The 22318-nt window shown below is 33.5% G+C and overlaps 1 protein-coding gene and 1 long non-coding RNA gene across 7 annotated transcripts in view; one reads left to right on the top strand and one right to left on the bottom strand.

Moving 5' to 3' along the window:
- The window catches only part of LOC110830622 (uncharacterized), a 32608-nt gene extending 28045 nt beyond the window's left edge, over window positions 1-4563 (top strand). The window contains exons 4-5 of the long non-coding RNA XR_002543308.2: window positions 2208-2386; window positions 3986-4563. This is a non-coding gene — a long non-coding RNA (uncharacterized LOC110830622). The remainder of the gene's footprint in view (window positions 1-2207; window positions 2387-3985) is intronic.
- Window positions 1-22318, bottom strand: part of Abd-B (Homeobox protein abdominal B) — a 314220-nt gene that overhangs the window by 145723 nt on the left and 146179 nt on the right. For all 6 annotated transcript variants that reach the window (XM_087342396.1, XM_087342392.1, XM_087342389.1 and 3 more), the window contains one exon: window positions 13321-13397. The gene's annotated coding sequence lies outside the window, so the exon portion shown is untranslated. The remainder of the gene's footprint in view (window positions 1-13320; window positions 13398-22318) is intronic.

Below are 22318 nucleotides of genomic sequence, written 5' to 3'. Positions count from 1 at the left end.
CACAAAACTTTATATACCTCTAAGTGAGTGTCTTCTGACAGACGTTTATCGGGACTTAAGTGGCACTTGAAACATTTTAATGCTTTCCCAACATCACCCCACTACCAGCAACCAACAACTTGTAAATGGTATTATGATTGAATCGTTAGGGTTGATACCTTCACTATAGTTACATATAAGCTGTAAACAAAATTTTATATCCTTAAAAGGTGTGTTTATTATGGAGGTGAATTAGCGCTTTAAGTTACTCGGACTATCTCCGTTCATTGTACTGGAGGAGAGGAACAATGATTAAGTCTTTGAGAAATATTTATGAAAACAATGCACAGTCAAATGTGGTTTTGCAAATGACCGAATCGATTGAGAGAGGTTCACTTCAATATTACTTTCTACCACTAAGAATTTAGATCATCTTCATTTCCAAATGTGCTCCGGTCTGTGAAATTATTGCAGTGTAATTTTGAACGACAAATATTTTGAATGTGAGATTCAGAGTTCTCCAAGAAACCAAAAAAAGATGTATCGTTAACGAGTTTTCATGAAATTCGTTCAGACGTTTAAGAAAGTAAACTAAGTCTCTTGAAGTAGAAGTCGACGATTCAAATTCACAATTTCCAAATCAAAGAAATAACCTCGATTTTGAGTCAATTTCGTCGACCTCCCACCTCATATAATCGATTTTCCAGCGATACATCTTAATACTAGGGTTTATACAAAAACCGACTTTTGAAAAGACAGGTTTTCGAATTCCAGTATTTCCAAAAAACCGGTTTTCGAATTTTTACAAAAAACAAGACATAATTAAAACAGTAAAATATATTTATACTTATTTTAAAAGTTTTCAGTTTATTTACTATTTATGGAACTACAAAAATATAACAAAAAAAATATATTCCATACAAAACCAAATAAAAAAGTAAAATAACTAAAATCCGTAAAAATATAAATTATAAATTTTTATTTCATTTAGTATTTTTCTTCTGGAAATACGATTTAAGAAAACATAAAATGTCTACTGAACGATTACTTAATCTTGTTCTTATTCTAGATACAAGATTGCCTGAAATAGAAAATACTCTCTCACTGGCTACTGAACTTGGTTTATCATTTTCAGGATATCAAATAATAAATCTAAATTCTTTGTTCTTTTATTGGTTGCCTCAAATACTGAAAATTCGGCCTTCAGTGTCTTCGGATTTGATATTATTTCTTCAGGTTCCTCAAGAAACCTATGAATTAATTTTTCCATGGCTCCTTTTAGAGCATTGCCCTGATTAATAGTTTCTCCGTCTCCGATATATTCATCATCGGAATCTGTTTCCATACAAGAATTTGGATATATTCTAGACAATATTTTTCCAGATAACTTAATAATGTCGAGTTTCGAAGCTAGTGGAAATACACTAGATTTCTTTGTTGAAATGTTTTGTGGATTTAGCAAATATAGCAAAAGGGTTACCAATCCAACTTATCTTCTTTCTTGAATTCGTACTTCTAAAGCATTTAATAATTTGGAAATAATTCCAGTCTTTAAATTTTTAGTTCATTTAATAGACATTTTTACATATTAATTCTAGTATCTAAATCCGGTTTTTTAAATTTTAAAAACCGGTTTTCGAATTTTACAATTTTATCCAAAAAACCGTTTTTTAAACCCGGTTTTTAAAAACCGACAAAACCTACTTAATACTAACCACACATTCCTTCTCGACCTTTCAAGTAGCTGATGTCCAAGAGGTATAAAACAAGAAATTTGTACGTGTTCCTTACTTCCCATATATGCTCTATATGACTTGCCAATCGCAACATCCTGGAGTTCACTGTCCTGACAATACTAGAAGTCCTGCATAAATCATAACATTTCTCATTGTGTTCTGTTCTCTTAGGATGGAATACTTTACTTGGCTCCCTGTTTCTACGTAGATCTACATTATTTCATATATTTTTAATTAAAACATAAAACATGCACTAAAATAAGATATAAAAATGCTTGCAGACGTCTCTGAAAAATATTCAAATTCACACAGTTAAGAGTCCACGACTTTCGCCTTAGGCCACCCATTTAAAGGAGACTACATCTAGACAAAAATAACAAACGTTCCATTCGAATCTCGAATATCAGGGGTGAACAACGGCAAGGATCGTAAAAAGTCAAATGCGACCCGCGACGATACTCGGATTTTTTAATACTGTTAGTGTGATTTCAGGTTCTGACAGCGGTGAAGATGTCGATGTTGTTCTTGACAGCTAAATATGGAGGCAGTACGTTCCTCCTAAATGGTATCTACTAATACGTTCACACAGCGTTGCTGCCCGGACATCAACGACATTATGACCCTTTGATAATACAAATAGGGTCGAACTAGCCTTATCTGTAGCCATAGAAGTGAGTAAAATTAAATAATTTTACGAAGACTCAAAATGTTGATACCTAACGTGCCTAATACTGATCAGAGATATTCTGTCTGAATGTCACTAATGGCACAGATTTTATGAAGTATTAATGATATGAAATATGCCGAGTCATTGAGAATAAAGTATTGTCCTTCAATGTCTTTCGCGAGGCCATCCGTTTTACGGATAATTTGAAATACACAAGTCCGAATCTTAACTGAAAGGAAGAAGCCAACCAGTTATTTCAAACTACGCTCAGAAATACTCTCTGCATTTTATAGCTAAAAATGATAACCATGTCAACTGCAGTATAAGTTAACTGATCCGGAAGCGGAATTAATTCAGGCTGCATAATGCTGTTTGTGTTTAAAAGAACTGCGTTAGGACGAAGAGGAGCAAATCGTCTTCCCCGTGGTTTTTAGGATCTTGTAACGAAGTTAGGAAAGAGTACAGTCAACTGCATGGAAGATTATTTTCTTTTAATGATGATTGAGGATGACGTTTAAGACAAGCATTGAATCCTCCCCCAAAACATAGCAGGTCTTTTTAAACAAAGAAGACTTTAAAGAATGTACTTGAAATGACGATAAGAACAGAAGGGGAAGTTACCACTGCAAGACAATACTCGTTGACTTTAGTTGAAGAAAAACACAAATCACATAATAAAATGAATCTTGGAGTTTAGATACCTGTTAAATAAGCTTAAATTCACACGTCATTTGTTCTTCATGCAGTCAGTCACATTAAACCACGAGAACTTGAAAACTTTAGGATAATGAATAAACAAATTTTAAATCCAGCTCTGATATGCAAATAAAATATAATATTTAATCAGTGTGCAACCATCGAGGTTACTATTTTCTCGATATTAATTTAGCACCCATAGACCTATAATACAAAATGTATTCCTGGAAGCCGAAGCAGTAAAGAACCGCGATTCTACTTTTACAAATAAGAATGTACAGCTATAAAACCCCCCGGTTAGCATAGGAGGTTTCCAAGCCAAGATTTAAAACCGAGACCTCGACACTACGAGGGCTACCAAAAATTTTAACAAGACGTTCGGTCACCAACACTGCTTAATTTAAACTAAACCATATTTAAATTTAATTAAAACAACTTCATACTGATAAATCAGTCCATAAAATTGCATGCAGCCAGGCTGTTCGATAAATTGTTATTTTTTGGGTAACAATCTGTTAGATAGCCACGGTGGTCTAGCGGTTAGAACGCTGGCCTTGTAATCCTGGGGTCTCGGGTTCGATTCCCGGCGTTGCCCGAATTTATAACTTGTGTTGGGCAAGACCGTGGTAGGCAACACGGAGTTTTCCTCCGGGGGCTTCCCCGGTTTCTCCGTGGCATCCCAACAATTACTCCATTCACACACAGAAGAAGGCGATGGCAAACCACTTCTGGATCATCTGCCAAGAACGTATATGAACAGGTCCCAGTCCGAGAAGAGAAAAGGATGGAAGGATCCTGTTCATATAGACCTGTCGTCAGACAGAACACTAAATAAATAAATAACAATCTGTTGTTACTTTCTTTACCATGATACAAGAAGTTATTAAAGCACGTGCTCTTATTTCAGGAATTACACAGCAAATCCTGTGGATGTTTCTATCAGAACTTTTGGCGGATCAAGCCTTGCAGCACTTGGAAGCTCATTTGAAGACTTGGGCTTGTTCAACTAACTGAATCAACTGTGAAGTATTATATTGTGTCGGAATATTTTAAGATATGCGAGTATGTTATCAAATAACATAATATGGTCAGTTTCTACAAGTATTTTAAAAACATGTTTCTTGTTTTATTCACTCCGCTAAAGTAATTTAAGTAAAGAATATTGTTCGAATACACACAGACCAGCAAGTAAATATAAATAAATTCGAATGTGTGGCCATCCTAAGAATAATTTAAACTTTATGCCTTAACTGCTAGCATCAAAGCAGTTTTAATCCCGGAATTTTGTTATGAAGTTTTGTTCTTAGACTTTAATACAGGTGGGAGATTTTAAACCGGTGGCAGAGTCAAATTACTGTACACTACGTTTAGATAACTCACTAAAGCTTTAGAAAAATAATTATTTTACAGACTATATAATACGAACTTATATTAAGTTGAAGACAGAAATCTTCATACTCACCGTTGTGAAAACCTCAAATCTTACATTATATTAAGTTATTATGTGTCAAATTATTAGTGACCATCATATTTAACTCCCTTGAGAGTAAAAACACTGTGGTGCTATGAAGAACATCACGTTTCAACAGATGAGACCAGTACAGTAACGTACATAACTCGGTATTTTAGAATGTGACTCAATGAAAAGTATTGTGCTTTTGTGTCATAATTTGATTCTCACTTAACTCTTTCAATGAGGAGAAATTCGCGATGCTTTTATCTTATATTGATTAATTTTTTACTTAACTCTCGTTTTCGTAAAACCTTAGACCTATAGGTCGACAGAAAAAATTGTATTTCCGATGTGCAATGTTTAATAATAACCAATTATGCTAACATATTACGAAATCTAAGTGACTGCTATTATTGTTTCGTAATATATCCGCATACAATCACATAATTTAACGGTGTTAGATAAGCTAATAATACTTCAATGTGTGTATTACATTTATCGTTGAAAATTATTAACCGGTTACTGGGTAGGTATATAGAACAGGGCCGCGTGAAGTGTAACGAAAACTTTTCTTATTGCAAAATGACATAGTGCTCGCAAGGAAGTTGTGAATTTATTTTTACCAGTACTTACATGATCTCGAAAATATAAATTAAAATTACTTTTTTTATGTGTAATGATAAATGGGTGAGCACTAATTCAGCAAAAAATATAGTTACCGCAGTTTATTTTTAGAAAATAATTTTAATTTTAATTATTGCATTTATTACAAGTTATGCCCTGTTAAATTGTTTAATCGATTATAATGTCAAAGTAGATTCTGTTATATCTCGCTACTTAGGAGAGCTGTCAATTATGGGAGAACGTAATAGACAAGATATCTGTAATGTAGTTTTCTGTAATATAATCTACTTTATATATATTTTTTATATTTTAGGTAACACAATATAAACAAAGCATAACCAAGCTTGCCAGAAGGCAACAACAGCAGAAACAACGTTCACCGTTATGAAACGAAAATATTCACACAATCTGAAAGTTATGCTGTTACACTACAGTGATTAATGTTGTTATATAATATCGAGTACAATTAAGGTAAGAAGTGAATAAAATAATAACAACAGCTGCTAGATATTGAGGTAGAGGAAATAAAATATCTTAGAATGGAGTGTAGAAAAGCGAAATGACTGTGTTGGGTACGACTTTGTTATGATGAATATAAGACCATTTTTATATTCACTCAATTTCTAGAAGCCTAGATGTTTAAAACATATATTTGTAGTTATTTCATTACATGTAGATATTCTATCCAGAAAAATACACATATTGTATAGACATATCACAATCTAACACAAACTATTTTGTAATATTTCACCATGATACATCATAAAAATCTCCAAAGTACTCCACAAATATTTTTTTAATTTTACTCTACAAGGACCTACGCTCATGCTGCCTGATTCTTCTAACAACAACTGAATATGAAGAGAACAGTGTGTCCGCTTCCCATTTGTAATGTCTCATAAAATTAAATGTCATATTTTCGTACATTTCATAAGTCATATTATGTACATATTAATACGTGATGTATAGTACAAATTATGAATACTCCTCCTCAAGCAATAAATTCCTCATTCAAATAAACAAAAGCACCATTGGAATGATAAATCTACAATCGTCTGGAAAAGTTGTATAATATTATACATACTGACTATTATTTAGAATAAATTTTAATCTTATTTTTACAATTCCATTCAATATTTACAAACAAAAATTGCTGAAACGAATTGACAGGATCCGTGAAAGGCAAGAGATTTGAAATCAATCGAGATTGATTTTGACAAGGTAGACTTGCTACAATTAATTACCACTTATAACTTGTTTATAGCTATATATTTAATTAAACTAAACCTAGATATTATATTGCTCTGCTTCTAATTTTAGCATATATAGAACAGATCAAAATATTTACCCCATTTCTTATTCTTGAGGATGTGACAACTATCTTTTGTTATGAATGGTCGTATCTAAAACAGAACATTTTCTTTATAATTTTTTTTATTCTGTAGAAGCTCTAAATGCCACAAAGAGAATAGCCACCATTCATCTTCAAGGAATATAAACGCATAGAATATCCTTCTAATTTTAATTCTTCTTTGATTCCGTGAGTGAGGGTTAGACAACAGATCGTGGGTCAGTTGCATGTAACGTTCTACAACCAAAAAACAGCACTGATTTTTCCTGAAAACCTAAATAATTACTGGACATAATTAACTACAACTCGGAGCTAAAATTTAATGAACCGCATGTAACCCATTTCCTATTACAATCAAACTACAGGCAGCTTTTATATACCACTTTTATAGCCTTGAATGGTTGTTGGTTATCTGCTACATTATCTTTTACTTTCTGTATCTTAGCTACTGGTACAGTAAAATGTTCTAACATATGTAAGATTTCAGGTAAGAAGATGGATATTTTCTGGGTTGTTTCTCGATGTAGTCTGCTAGAAGTTCACCGGCGTTTCATAGGTGCTTACTGCCTTCATCTTCAAGGCGATTGCCCGAATTATGGTGCAACAACCCAGAAAATAACCAGAATCGTTCTATAATTTGTTCGAAATTCATACGTTTTCACGTTCCTCCAGTTTATATATGATAAAATAACTGACTTTACTCTCAAAGTGATTTTTTATAAATATTTAAATTAGCAGTACAGAAAAATCACGATTACTAATTTTATTATTAAGAAATTAAGACAATTTGGTTTTTCAAACATGTGACATTTACTTCATAATAACTTTTAGAAATAGCTATCCTTTTCGCTCTCAAACTGAACCCCCGTCTCACCGAGAAAGCTTCACCATGCTTCTTGTATCAGAATATATCATTAACGCCCCTAAGCCAATAGGGAGGAATTAATGCCCATAAAACAATGAGTACGTGTTTGTTTAAGTGGCTGCACTCAAAGCAAAGGGACTTCACGCGGTGTTTCCAAGCAGGGGGCTACTTTGGGCGCTGCACATTCTGTATGGTGAACGTAATGTGAAATGGACCCAATGTAATGCTCTTATCAGTCTTCGGCAACGGAGAAGTTCGTAACAAGATTGTTTTACGACGAAGAATTGTTACAACTTTATGAAATATGTAAAATTTAAGATCAAAATAAACAGAAATTTCACACTGGTGTAAAATTTGGATTCTCACTTCAAGGAAATTACACATGTTGAGAGTGTTTTGAGAACAGGAAATTAAGGAGAACATTTGAACCTAAAAGAGATGAAGTGATAGATTCGTGCAAGGTACTGTATAACGAAATATTATTAAGACGATAAAAATCAAGGATTATAAGATGGGCGGGGCATGCAGTGCTTACGGGGAAGTATAAAATGGGTGCAGAATTTTAGTTCGTAAGCCTAAATTAAAGATAATTCTGAAGACCTAGGCGTATATCGGAGTATAATTTTTAGATGGATGTTAGGGAAATAGTGTTGGAGGGTGCAGATTATATTAATGTGGTTCAGGGTCCTTGAACTTTTGAGTTCCGTACGAGGCGGGGAATATTTTGGCTACCAACAGAGTACTATTAGATTCTTAAGAAGGTAAATCAAGCAATTAGTTTTGTTTTTTCTTTTATGTAATTAGGTGTAGCGGCGACAGATAAAAAGTAAAAGGAAACTATAGTCACTTCGGATTTAATTGCCTCTTAAGAGAGTGATTAACCAGAAAGAAATCATCTAATGTGTGAGATTATAGCAAAATTTGCCACAAAATTATTTGACTTATTCAAATATTTTCATAAAATTCGTATTTTTGTGGTATACACAAAACACGTAATATTTTAAATACCTATCATTACCCTGATGATGGTAGCAGTAAGTACCTCAGAAATGACGGTAAACGTTTACCAGACTATAAGACGCAACATCCCAGAAGACAGCCATCCTCAGATTTTGTTTGCACGTGCGAGTGCAACGACTTTTCTTGGAATTTTAAAACACGTCTCCTCAAATCTTAGATGCAGCAAAGTTTATGTAGCTCGATGATCTTTGCAAATGTTGGATACGTCCCAGAAGGAGAGGAAACAGTTTCAAATATTTATAACGCAGGCACTGTGGAGTGTTGCTAGTGTTACTCAGAGCTCCCGTTAGCAGACCTTTAACATTTAGCACGCGTTTATTCCTGTTTCATTCCCGTAAACAATATCATTCAGAAAAAAGGCAGCTTCGTACATCTGCCACTTGTCAGAGAGCACTCGAATTCATATTGTAAACTACTTCAAACTCTGTTCTGCTTTCTGATTAAGATCGGTCGAAGGATATATAATCTGCATTTATCTTCTAATTGAAGACCGTGAAAGGGAATGTCGATAAACTAAATAAAATAAAGCAAGCCTTCCTAACTTCATTTACATCCGTATAATCAAAATTATTGAAAAAAATTAAATGGTACATCATAATATTTAGCAGTAAATAATTTTCAAAATGTTACAGAACTCCTTGCTTTCTTAGGGGATCTGAAGATTTAACAGGATGTTCACCAAAGACTACCATACAATTCTATATTGAGCCAGTTTAATCCAGTTTACTCCCTCAAACTTTATTACTCACAGTTCAATTTCAAGATTTTCTTTCCATCCATGCCTAGGCCATTTGTTCTTTAGAATTTCTAACAAGAACATGCTACCAACCTCGAATGTGTGCTAAAAAATAATATGAACAAATCTGACTTAGGTTACACGATATCAAAGGTCCAATTATCTTTAAAATATTACATATGAACAGAATATTTTCCTGGATGTATAAGATTACTCCATAATTCGGCAATAAACAAACAGAGTTCATTTACCCTACACTGTATTTATTTAAATGAGAATAGAAGTCTCACTGTGTGCGAGAGCTCTCTACAGAAATATTCAATGACTTTAGCAGAATTCTGTGTAAAACATATTGTAGCACTATAAAGCTGCATTCAAAACTTACAGAAAAATAACATATATTCATTTACTACTAGCGAAAAAAAAGTACCGCGAAAATTATGGAGAATATATTTTATGTGCTGCTTTCCGCTTTTAAAAACAGAGTTTTAGCCTTGTGAATGCTTACGTTCTAATAAAACCAAGCATTAATAAAATATAATGCATATGTATCTGCACCCAATTCTAGGACAGTTTATAAATTACAGTAAAATCATTGTAGATTCAGTTAAATTTTTAAATGCAGTCCTAAAATCCTTTTTGTAAATTAAAACTGTTTGATTCACTAGCATTTATATCGTTCGCTGTGATTTGTTTATTGCTAAACACTGATAAATGACGACGTTACTACAAAGAGGAACGACATTAATAACTTCACTGCTGTGAGAACCCTTAATCTCAAATACTATGTTAATTAGTAATATTTCAATTCACATGTTCCAGATGATGTGTACAGATGATTCTGTGATGAGTCACCTAGGAAACCAAACACAATGAAACTTCTTGAGAAGCTGAGACTCGCCTAGCTAGTCAACGGAAGTTCATTTTCGTGTTCAGAAGAGCCCCTTAATGGATCCTGTCCAGGCCAGATGAATTAAGTGCTCACCCTCAGAGTATATTCTTATATTATACTTTCATTTACGCCTAGGTCTTTCAAGTATTCTCTTCCCTTTAAGTTTTCTGATTAAAGTGTGTAAATTTTTATATCTACCTTGCATTAGTCTTTTGGGATAAAAGGCTCCTGCAGAAATCTATATTTAAAAGACACTGGAATAAAATGAGATAAGTAACGGAATGAAGAACTCGAACTGATGATTACAACCAAAAAAAAAAATAGTTGAATAAAAGTTACACGGTAAATTACATGGTTGTAATAAAGGCCAACTCAAGTCGTATCTTGAATCAATAGTTAAATAATACAGGAATGGATGTAAAGAAAATCTATCTAAATCTACCCCTTGAAGCTTTTAAATAAATCCCAAGTGTTAATGGTCTATCGACTTAACTGCCAGCATTGAGTAAAACGTAGCAGTCAATAAAAGAAGATTCACGTCCTACATTAACCACGAGAGGTCAAATTAGAAGCTTGTAAGAACTGCCTCCTCGGCTGCATAATTCAATAAATTGCATAGTGAGGAATCTAAATCCCTTTAATTATGAACAATATATTGGATTGGTAAAATCTGTTGCGCTTTAGTTTATCAAATGCTGTTTCTATCCCAGAATGATAATCAATGAGTTTTTATTCTAATTGCAGATGCTGCCTTCATACACATCACATGAAGCCAGTATGTGTGACGAACTGCAAAATAATCCCAACACATTCAACTTCAATGGATACCGGAGATGGAACGCAGCTTTGGACTATCCAGTTACCAGGTGGTAACCGATAAGAGGGAAAATTAAATACTCATGGATGCACAGACTTATCAATGGGATGGGATTTAGAACGACCACGAATGAGATGGTCTGAACCGTTTATGTATCCTCTGAACGGGTCTAATTAGCATACACTTTGAAACAAAGGAAAAAATGAAGATGGCTGTCTCCTGGGAAGCTGCTCCGTTTAATGTTTTAGAATCTTAGGGACGTTTCAGAGGTGCGTACTACCTCTATCATGCGGAAATGAATAATCGTCCAGATGATGGAAGCAGTAGAAAATTTACAGAAAAATTCAACTGTATTCAGAGTTAACACAAGGCATAAGAATCACCTTCATAGACCAACTGCCAGTATTTTCGGTTTTTCAGCAAGTTACTCTGCTGGTGTCAAAATCTTGAACAGTTAACACCTAGCCTCAAAACAATTTCCGATAAAAAGGAAAAATTTAAAGTATCATTAAAATACCTAAATAAACACATAATTTGTTCTACTGATGAATTCCAAGAACTTATAAACTTTTAAGGCTTCATTGTGCTTAAATAGCACATATCATTTTATTGACATATCTGCTATATAGCAGTGGATTCGATACAATGTAAGATTTGAATACTTCTTGTTAAACTTATACTGTTTGTGATAATGTAATATTTCAAATTTTACTCATCTGCATGTTTACTGCTTTATGACTTGTTCCAATTCTTATAGTCAGTCTGGCAAATATTTGTTTCCATGATTCCATACATGTATGTATGTAGTAAACACATCCAAAACATCGATTTATTTACACAAGACTACAGGGCGAAAGATCCCAGAAAACAGTCATCTTCACACCGCGGGAACCCTAAATGTCACAAGAAGAAGATATTTACGTGGACCGAAAGCTAGTAAACTATATTCCACTATACGTTTCTGACACTGACTTTACTGAAATGCCTGCAGTCGTTTATAACTTCATTGCTACATAAGAATACGTCAGCAATCACAATAATATAGGACATTTTTCTTAAATTTTTATACAAAGACTGTTTGCGCAGAAAACAACTTCATTGAAATAATTATATTATACTAGATAATTAATCTAAGAATAAGAAATTATTGCATAAAAGACAGTTTTAAAGAATTTCAATTGCGAATGTCAAGTCTTAACATTTTTTTTAAATTTCAGACACTAATGCCCTGCTCTCATTCTGTTTACAGGGACAAGAGTATAGCTTAAGTAACATTTTTGCGCAATTGGTTGCTTTTATTTAACATTCCTCTGGAAAATATGTTTACTAGCTACATGTTATGCAAGAAATATTGCACAAGAATAAATTGTACAATAAAAACTAGTCTGTCTGCAGGAAAGGCATGACGTCCAAGCAGCTATAAAATAATTGTCTATGAAAATAAGCCAGCAGAGTGAATACTAATTTAAACGAAAGAATTAGAGTTTACATCAGCTGTTCACATTTAGCTACATGTATCCGAAACTACACAAAATGCAGATAAAAGAATATAAATGAGGGAAAGGACTTGTGTCAATTTAACTTTTGTTTCACCCGATAAAACACCTTCGAAAGTAATAATATTGTCATCTTAGCCAAGTAGTGATTATAACTAGCGCGAAAATTTATTTTGTCTAACTACAACGTAATTAATTCTTTTTCATCTATAACATCTGAATTCCTTAATACATATGATATGAATCCATATTCACCCAGACGCTTAATAAACACATCGGTTTCCACATAAAAATTCTGCATACATTCCCATTATATTTCATCACAGTAGCTTCCTAGATTCTATTATTCTTACAATTCTAGGTTATCTAATACATTACGAAGTTCCTCGATATATGATATAAAATGCTGACACATTTTATCCTTCTTTACGTCCAGATATTATCCTCAGCACTTAAGCTGTAAATACTAAAATTTACAATTTACATTCTACTTACTATGCTGCATTTCACACTGAAACAAAGTAGGTGGCGAAATAGTTTGATATTTTGGAAATAAAACGGGTTAATAATTTCCTAGCTAAGTCATAAGAACCATTTCTAGAATGTATTCTTCTTTTATCAAATAATTTATTAATTAGCTTAGAATGATGTTAAGATTTTGATGCTGATTTTGATTTCGTGTCTTCTTGTTTTATTTATGTTTACTTCTATAATAACTAATAATAAATAATTGAATTGAATAATACTACCTTTACTGGTCTGGAAGAGTGTTTCTGATCTATTATTTATGTATTTTTATTCCCACTCAACAAAATAACAGAATTATTTTAGAGAACTGAAAGTTTTACTTCATTCCACATTCGAATTGGCTCAAGCAGTTATAACAACACACAACAAAATTTAAGAACATTATTACAGATTAGGATGACTTCTATAGATTAGTATTGCAGATATATTTTATGATTTACGGATATATTTGGTGACTTACCAGTCAGCTGATAAAATGTTTGTTTTCGGCTTTAAATCATTAGGCGCATCTAAACCATTGCAAGAAGTTGGCTGAAGCTGAAACAAGTAGAAATTTACTTAAAGAAATCATGAAATATATACTGACAGTGGCTTACCTTCTTATACGTATTCGGGCAGCAAAAGTGTTAGCGTTAAAAATGTATCCAGAGTAATGAAATTGTTAAATTTGTAAACCATGTGCTATAATACACTGCCAGGAAGTATTAACGCCATTTGGATTATGACGAGATACATAAAATTGTACTATTCGTAAGTATTAAACCAATCTTACAAAATGGAATTATTTGTATAGGCTATTTGAAACTAAATTTTAAACTCACTAGGCCGTTTTCATACATCGCAACTTTTAAATTATGTTTCTATGGGTTCTTACATCATGCAGTCTTGTGGGTGATTACAGTCATTAAAAAATCATATATGCTCAATTCTTACAGAAGAACTGACATAACATCACAACCAACATTCTCACAGCACATTAAACCACACTTCTAAAGTAAGTAGTAGATACTTGCCTACAATTTATGAAAGGCGAGAGACTAAGTTTTCAACCTAATATTTGTATTTATAAAAACCACAAAACTTATAAATCGAGGATCTTGAATTGGTCTTGTGTGTGTGTGTGGATGAGACGGAAACCTATCCAAAACGCAGCGTTCGAATCAAACTAACTGGTTTTAAACAATATTACGTAGTTGTAGGTTATTTTCCACCGAAAATCTCCAAACTATAAACTACAAGCAACATGATAAAATAGGTTTGAGAAATTCTTTTGAAATGTTTGAAAAAATGCGAAAAAAATATTTCGAGATTTTACAATTTCAAATTTCACATTTTTCACGTCTTATGTGCCGCATCGTTCACAAATGCAGGTACGAAAATTAACTGAAATGAATGCATAATCGTAAAGCAAAAAAGTAGTCTTAAGCTCTCTTATTTCAAAAGTGTCTCAATTTTGCACCATTTTTTGTATTTTAAAACCTTTATAAGATATAGTTTATTTATAAAGCATGGAATTCTTCATTAGCCTACCTCATGTACAACTATATCATTCCTTCACTCGCAGTTACAAACGGTCTTGTGGTAACTTTAATTAATGTTGAAAGTTTCTCCCTTTACCGCTGAATAGTAGCACCTACGTTACTGCGTCTAGATTTTCGTACGGAAGGCAGAAACTGTAACTGACCCAATTTAACACCTCATTCGGTTCTCCTTTATTAAACACACAAACATGCAAGACATACAACTGTTTAAGTTGGAAAGGACTAAAATGCAGGGTCTTCTAAATCAATACCTCAACACTCTCTTCTCCTAAGAAATTTATTTAAAAACCAGAATAATCAGCCTTTTGTACTGAGTACTTCTTTCAGCGGTGTGGTACGTTACCCTCAGAGATCTACAGATACTGTTACGTTATATGGCAAGATTCCAATAACAATAAACTGTAGATGTTGATTTCTACAGTCGTAATTTCCAACTTCACATTTTGCAAAGAGTAGTAGTTATATTCTGATGCTCTTTTATGCCTACTTGTGACTACTTGAGTTCCGCTTTCAAATACTACCTTTGTATGCTCCTACTTGTAAGGTGAGCTCAAGTTCAGAACAGCCCATTTAATCATCGTTTTGTGTACAGCTCCTTTTGGAGATAATATTGATTTGTTTTAAATCAATAAAAACAATTTATAATTAAACAATAATTGTTAACAACAAAAGTAAAGAAATGTAAATGTAATTTTAAGAGATAATATTTTGTTCCTCAACTGTAGTGATGTTATGAACCAGTTCTAACACATTTTTCTAGCTCCAGAGCGTTACATAATAGCTTTCTATGTCACTTTTGTCCTTCACACGTTTTATCTGGTAATTAATTATTATATGTACCTTAATCATTACTATAATAACCCGTTCCATTATATAGGGCACATTCAATTGGATAATTGAATGTATGAAGAACGGAAAGAACAGCAAACAAGAAAGGGTAGTACTCAGATTCAAATAATTTCCTGGCTTTTCATGGCCGAAGTCGAAATCCATATTGTTTTCATGCGTGTAAGGCACAAGTATTAAAATTAGATTTTGGGAATCATCTAGAAATTCTCCATGTAAATACAGATAGAATGTATAAGTAGACGTGATCGGTAAAATTACAGTTTAAACAAAACATCCGGGTCAGAAAAGAAAACTTAAATATTCGGAAGGACACGTCAAACAAGTTAAAAATCGCGAAATAGGATTTTGTGTTGTAAATCTAAATCTAACTACCAAATATATATATATATATATATATATATATATATATATATTCGAATAAATAAATAAGTGGACGAATTGCTAGCTTCAATGATGAGTACATTGATGTATATATTAACTTAAGCCTATAGGAATACAAAACAGTGATTTGTACAGACTAGAAAGAAAGTCATATATTCCTTTCAACACTTGCCAAATTTTATGTGAAGATGCACTGATAGTAAGACTAATGGACCTTCACACACAGTTGTGCAATTTTTGGTGTCGTGTTTGGGAAATACTTACTCACTTCATCAATGGTGTGATTCTATGCATCTAACCGACCTCTCTTTTATCAGCTGTAATATTAATGCTTTTGTCCTTGTTCCAAAAACGTTCGCACTAGAAGAATATCTGCCTACCGATAGAGCTAGTCGTGTAAATGTTTTCCTCAGATTCTGAACAGTGAGTAAGACAAAAAAACAGAAAAGACGTTCCGTGCTTGTCAATTTATTCACGAGTCCATAGAACATATTGAAAGAATAAATACATTGGCAATGGTGATGAAATTAAGACATGCAATAAGTACTGTAATAAAACATTGGTATTCATTAAATAATTTAATTCAATGTAAATATGGTTTTTAAATTTTAAACTACGTAAGTTCAGAGACAACAATGGTATTTATTAAATAATTTGATTCAATATAAATATTGTGTACGATTTTTAAATTAAATAGGTTGGATGAAAAACTGAATAAGAAGAGTAATGAATACACTATACTAAACAAAATTATACTTGGTGAAACACGATAATAAAAATTATAAAATGCACTGCTTCAATGAAGGATCTTTAGAGTATTCTTATTTAGGGTCAAATTCAGCAGGCAGTTGGTTCAGTACTCAGATATACTGAATTCCAGAACAATGACTGTCTTAATTAAAGAACAAAATAAAAGGCTTAAAAGTACTAAATCCTAAACAAATATTTTTCGGAATTATTTTAAAAAATCGGACTCCATTTCTTAAATAAACCTAAGGAACTCTTAAGGATTTGTCATCATGGTCCCAGCACAGATAAGCAGCATAAGTTCGATTGTCTTATAAAAGTTTGACAGTCACTGGGCACAGGATTTATCGAACATAGACTATGTATTTGTTGCATTATCATCACAAATTTACGTAGAAGTACTAAATCTGTCACCCAAATCAGCTCCAGCTTTGCAGTATCTGGTAAAACAATAACGACAATAATAACAATAAAATATATTTCATTAATTTTGTACGGACCAAGCTAGATTGAATGTTTTGTTTATGAGTATTCTAACGTGATTTCCGCTACAGTGGACTCTGACATTTCTGGTGAAGCTATTACACTGGTCGGTCTGTTCTTTGCATCAGTGTTGTCATCAATAGAAGCATTTCCCATTCAACGGACATCTTAAAACGCGATCAAGCGAACAAGGAAAGGATGAAGAAAGGAGAGACGATCCGGAAGAATGATCTAAAATGAACGAATAGACGAATGGACATCAGGAGCGACACACACACACACACAGTTCTACACGTTTGCTCTAGAAGTTTTCTTTTTTCCCTCCTAGTCCGTTTCCTGTGTGTTGATTTACGTCTTACATAAAACAACGTGGCGAAAGAGGTCCATAAACTCCCGTATATGTTGGAAGCCATCAACAGCGATACGGTGCAAAAGCAAGAAAGAATATAAATGGGGAGAACAAAAATATAATGCAAAAGAAAAACACTTAAAAAGTTTACGTCATTCGTCAGAATCTAGTATCACTATGTTCTTCTTAAGTTCATCCATGTAACTATGGCATTACATGCACTTTACAGTGTGCCTGCCATGTGTGGAGTTATGAGTTATTAATAGCAAAATTACGAATTCATAACTGTGTTACTCGTCATAACCTCAGCATCTGCTAGCATATCAGATGAGGTATTAAATATTGAAGTGCTTTATCGATCATATACGGAAGTTAACTTGTACAATGTTGCACAGTGAAGAAAGCTGTGTTTCTGCATTACGAATTATAACGCAGAAAACTGATCTGGATAAAATATGTCCGTGCCCTGTTTACTAAGCTTTTGTTTAACAATATGAATACATGAGTTTAACAACGTTATCAAATAATTTCAAAGTCTGTTTTAAAAAAAATATGGAAGCGTGTTCGAATTTTTTTCAAAAAATACGAACAAACTCTTGTTTCCGAACGATTATTTCAATTAAAATAACCACAATAATTATGCTATCGTGTACAAGGCTTCTCGACTACATCCCTATTTATGAGTCCAGCCTCCAAACATCTTATATTAAATTGTATTAAAACGATGAACAGTTTTCAAGATGTTTTTTATTTCAACAAAATTCGGAATGGTACGAACATTTTGGGACGCGGGAAAATTTTGCGACTTTTATTATGTCCGAGGTCGAACAGTTCTGACAGATGATACGTTCCACCAGGCTGAAGAAACACAAGAAAACACCTCTTTGTCTTTTTTATATTAATGCCACTAGTTGCGTTTTAAATGGTACACCCTGTAAAAATGATCTGATTTACAACTGGTGTTCAGAATGATGACTGGGTGTCCGGTAGTTGAGGAAACTTTCAATATAAAATCGATCTGCAGTACTGAATTTCCATCTGTGTATCTGCATATTCCTCGTTTGTGTGGTAAACTTTGCAGACTATAAAACGGAATCACTGTCCTTCACATACAAATCACTTCAGATCAAACGTATATCCTTCGTTCTTCGTAGCTGAGTAACCTCATGTTCTATAGAATTTGAAGCTTCATTAACACAACAGACCTTCAATCGACAGAATCGTGAGCCGGTTCAACCCAAAAAGCACACTACTACACCGTGTCTCTACAAATAAGTCTGATACTAGCTTATCGTATTATCTGTACTTAGGAATCCCATTTTCAGTTATTATTTTTACGTTTTTAACCTATCCCTTGCTCGCTACATGCCCCGTTCATCTCAATCTCCATATTTCTACAATCCAAATAATAGTTTATAAAGAATGCACATTATAAAGCTCTTTCACTTTGTATGAGATAAGAGGTTCTCACGGCAGTGAAAATATTGATGTTGGTCTGCTGGGTTGTAACATCATGTTCACATAGTAGAACACACCATCGTTTCGAGGAAACATACTGTTTCTATCGAGTTCATACGGCGTCACATCCCAGAAGCTCAACATCGATCTACTCATTGAGTAATATTCTGCTCCAAGCATGTTGGTGTGAAGGTAACGCTGCAGACATATTTCAGAAGACAGTAAATTTCGAATATATATTATTGGATTACGGGATATAGAAACTGAATGCATTAGCTGTTCTCCTCAGTCTCTCCAGAATAATGGTTAATAGTAGGCCTTGTTAGTATAGCTATTAAAATAAGCTTAAAATCCTTTCCTTCCAAATCATTATCTACTGCGCATTCATGTATATTTCCCATAACTTTCAACGCTATAGGCTTATAAATTATACAATTAAAATATCGGTAAACAATTCAGTGTTATTATTCGACAGAAACATAGCAACTGGTAGCAACAAAAGAACTTCAGAGTGATCGGTCTTAGCATTATGTCTAAAGGAAATGAACGTGTCAACTTGTGTTCAATTTCGGTTATTTTTGACAACTTCATCTACGCTACAAAAACCTGTCTACACAGAAGTTACCAACGCTCCAAACATTCCCCTTTCCCCCGTTAACAGCATAGAACTTGAAAAATATCTGTAGCTAAAGAAAATATACAACAAAATGGCGGCTTACTTGGTCCCATTCGGCCAGCAAATGCTTTCCCTGTGGCATAATCCTATAAGCTTTCGTCTTAAATTATGGGTGGTAAAGGAAGTGAAGGTATCATAAATTAAAGAAGGAATCCTCCCCTAATTCCGAGTTTCTTCTCGTGATACCAGACAGACAGACAGGGGATGTATGTTGCTAGGGTTATGTGAGGGGATGAAACTGAGAGAAGAGGGGAAGAAAACTCGTTTAAGTAGAAGGAAGGATCAGAGAGGAAAACAGTCTATAAGAAGACAGTTTGGACTATTATTTTACCTTGTTAAAAGTTCAATTTATGTGAACTTCATTTCGTGCAGAAATAGGCCTATATATTTTGTTAGATGCCCGTCGCAACAAAAACTCTCAAATTACCTTACTATAGGCCTAAATACATATAAAGGCAATCAGAATATCTACGGCTTCTTTAAAAAGGCCATTAAAATACTATCAGAGCAGTTTTAATTATTTATTTATGACTTGTTTAACGACGCTCTCAATGCACTTTACTAGATTATACAAACTTAAAGTGATATGTTGATTAATAAATAATGAAATGGAAAGTATATGGAAGGAGGCGGCAGTGCACAATTACAAATATTATCCCGAAACTTGTGTAGAGTATCCGAACCACCGGAAACCTCTATCAGTATAGAGGTCTCGAAGCTGAAATTTTATCTCAGGATCTGTCGAATATAAAACAGGAGAATTAGTCGAGTCGACTGATCGCAATTTTAGATTTACCCTTTGAAGCCAAAGTTAATCTAAATAACGTTTAAGAATTCAGTCCGAACCCAAAAGAAAACAGAAAACAATTACGAAGATCAATATGTTAATTCTATTTAATACTGTACATGTATATGTTTAGTTAATCTGATTGTGTAATATTTTTCATTATTATTTCATTATTATTGTATGTATTATCAGTGTTTGCCTGTTATTGGCTTTTTGCTGTTGGCAAACACTTAAATAAATAAATTCAATTAAAAATAAACGCTGTTTACTCCGAGAACAATAGAAGACCTATAAGCACAAAATGCACAGTAAATAACTGTTAAATTAGGTGGAAAAAACAGTTACCACCCGGATTAAAATTGTTAATGTAGTTATGTAATTAAGGCTGGAGTTACAGTGAGCTCAGGTATGACTCCAATAAACTAAACGTAATGCAGGACGGAAGGAAACGATAGAGTTGCACGTTGCACACTGCACTCTGCACGCATGTTCCAAAGTGGGAACGAAACGCTAATGTAGGCTCATGCTTTCGTATCATTGCAGTTCTCATCATTTCTTCGTGTTCTGTTTATCAAATTTCTGTTCAACTTAGAAGAAAATAAAATTAATGAAAACCAAATTTACTAGTAACATATATGCTACAATGTAGTCTAGCGGATATGTGAATTACTGCTTCATAAATGGTGGTAAATGTTGTAAAATTTGAGGTTTTCACAGCGGTGAGTATGAAGATTTCTGTCTTCTGGGTTGTTGCGCTGTGTAGTCTGGTCGATGTTAACCAACGTTTCAGAGGTCATACTGCCTCCATCATCAGGGCGATATTTACTGAGGCAGTATGACCTCTGAAACGTTGGTTAACATCGAACAGACTACACAGCGCTACAACCCAGAAGACAGAAATCTTCATACTCACCGCTGTGAAAACCTCAAATTTTACAACATTTACCACCATTTATGAAGCAGTAATTCACATATCCGCTAGACTACATTGTAGCATATACGTTACTAGTAAATTTGGTTTTCATTAATTTAATTTTCTTCTAAGTTGAACAGAAATTTGATAAACAGAACACGAAGAAATGATGAGTGGTAAATGTTTTTAAATTTTTAATAGTAGCGAAGTTAGGTCAGTGTGCTCGAGTTCAGATGAATGATTTGATTAACACATGTTCTATCACAAAATTTAGACTAAAAAGACACAATTCATAACATTTTGAGAAATTTAAAGAAATTTGTTCTTGCAAAGTCATAATTATAGGCATGTACCAATGGTGGATTCAACGCTGTAAAACTACTCTAAAATTTTTAAAACTGCCTAATACTTTTGTTACTTAGAAAGGTTGTTTTTAAAACAAAATTCATCACCACGCCTTACAAGATTCTCAATTCTTCTATTTCAGAATCATAATCGTAGACATTTTTGAGAAAGAAGAGTTTTAAGCAATAGTTGTAGTTAAATTATACTATTTTATTTTAATTGCACACCGATTACATATTAATATATTTCTTTTATGAGATTTGAATTTCTCACTGCAGTGAAGGTGTCGATGTTGGTCTTTTGGGATATCACGTCGTGTGGCCTTGTAATTAGGACAGCAACCTTTCGGAGTAATACACTGTTACCATCTTCGGGGAGCTTCAGTCCAGATTATCAATACTGAGTACTAATTTTTGTCAACTGTACAGTCCCTGACTCTAGCACATCTTCATTTAGTCGTATGTGGCCTTCAAATTAAAATCGATAATAACAGCAGTATGTTTTAAGCGTAAGTAAGTACGGTCTACGACGATAGCAAAACCAAATGAAAACGACTTTGGTTTATTTTTCTATCCACAAATAACTAAGATAAAATTAAACATAGGCGTATTTTAATAATCACATAAAATCACTACAATGTCCTAAAATACTTGATTTTCTTCCCACCACTGGTTCTGTGTTACGGGCTGTTCCAATTCATAATTAACTTTTAAACCTGCGAACATTTTAGGCACTTGTAGAACTTCTTGTACGGGGGACCGGAGAGAACATCGCAAGATAACGAGGACAAACCCCATGTCTCGAGTAAGCATAATGCGAAGTTGTTTAACGAATTCAGTCACCTTCACAACGACTATTTCCTATGGTCACTTTATAAGAGTTGTACATTTTCCTATAGCTGTGATTTATATTTGTGTCGGGAAAACTCA

Source organism: Zootermopsis nevadensis, unplaced genomic scaffold, assembly GCF_977971745.1.
Source record: "Zootermopsis nevadensis isolate Lab colony 2312 unplaced genomic scaffold, Znev_1.0 Znev_ptg000001l, whole genome shotgun sequence".
Classification (NCBI taxonomy): Eukaryota; Metazoa; Arthropoda; class Insecta; order Blattodea; family Termopsidae; genus Zootermopsis; species Zootermopsis nevadensis.
The sequence above is the reverse complement of the archived record's forward strand: the minus strand, read 5'-3'. Positions and strand labels throughout refer to the sequence as shown.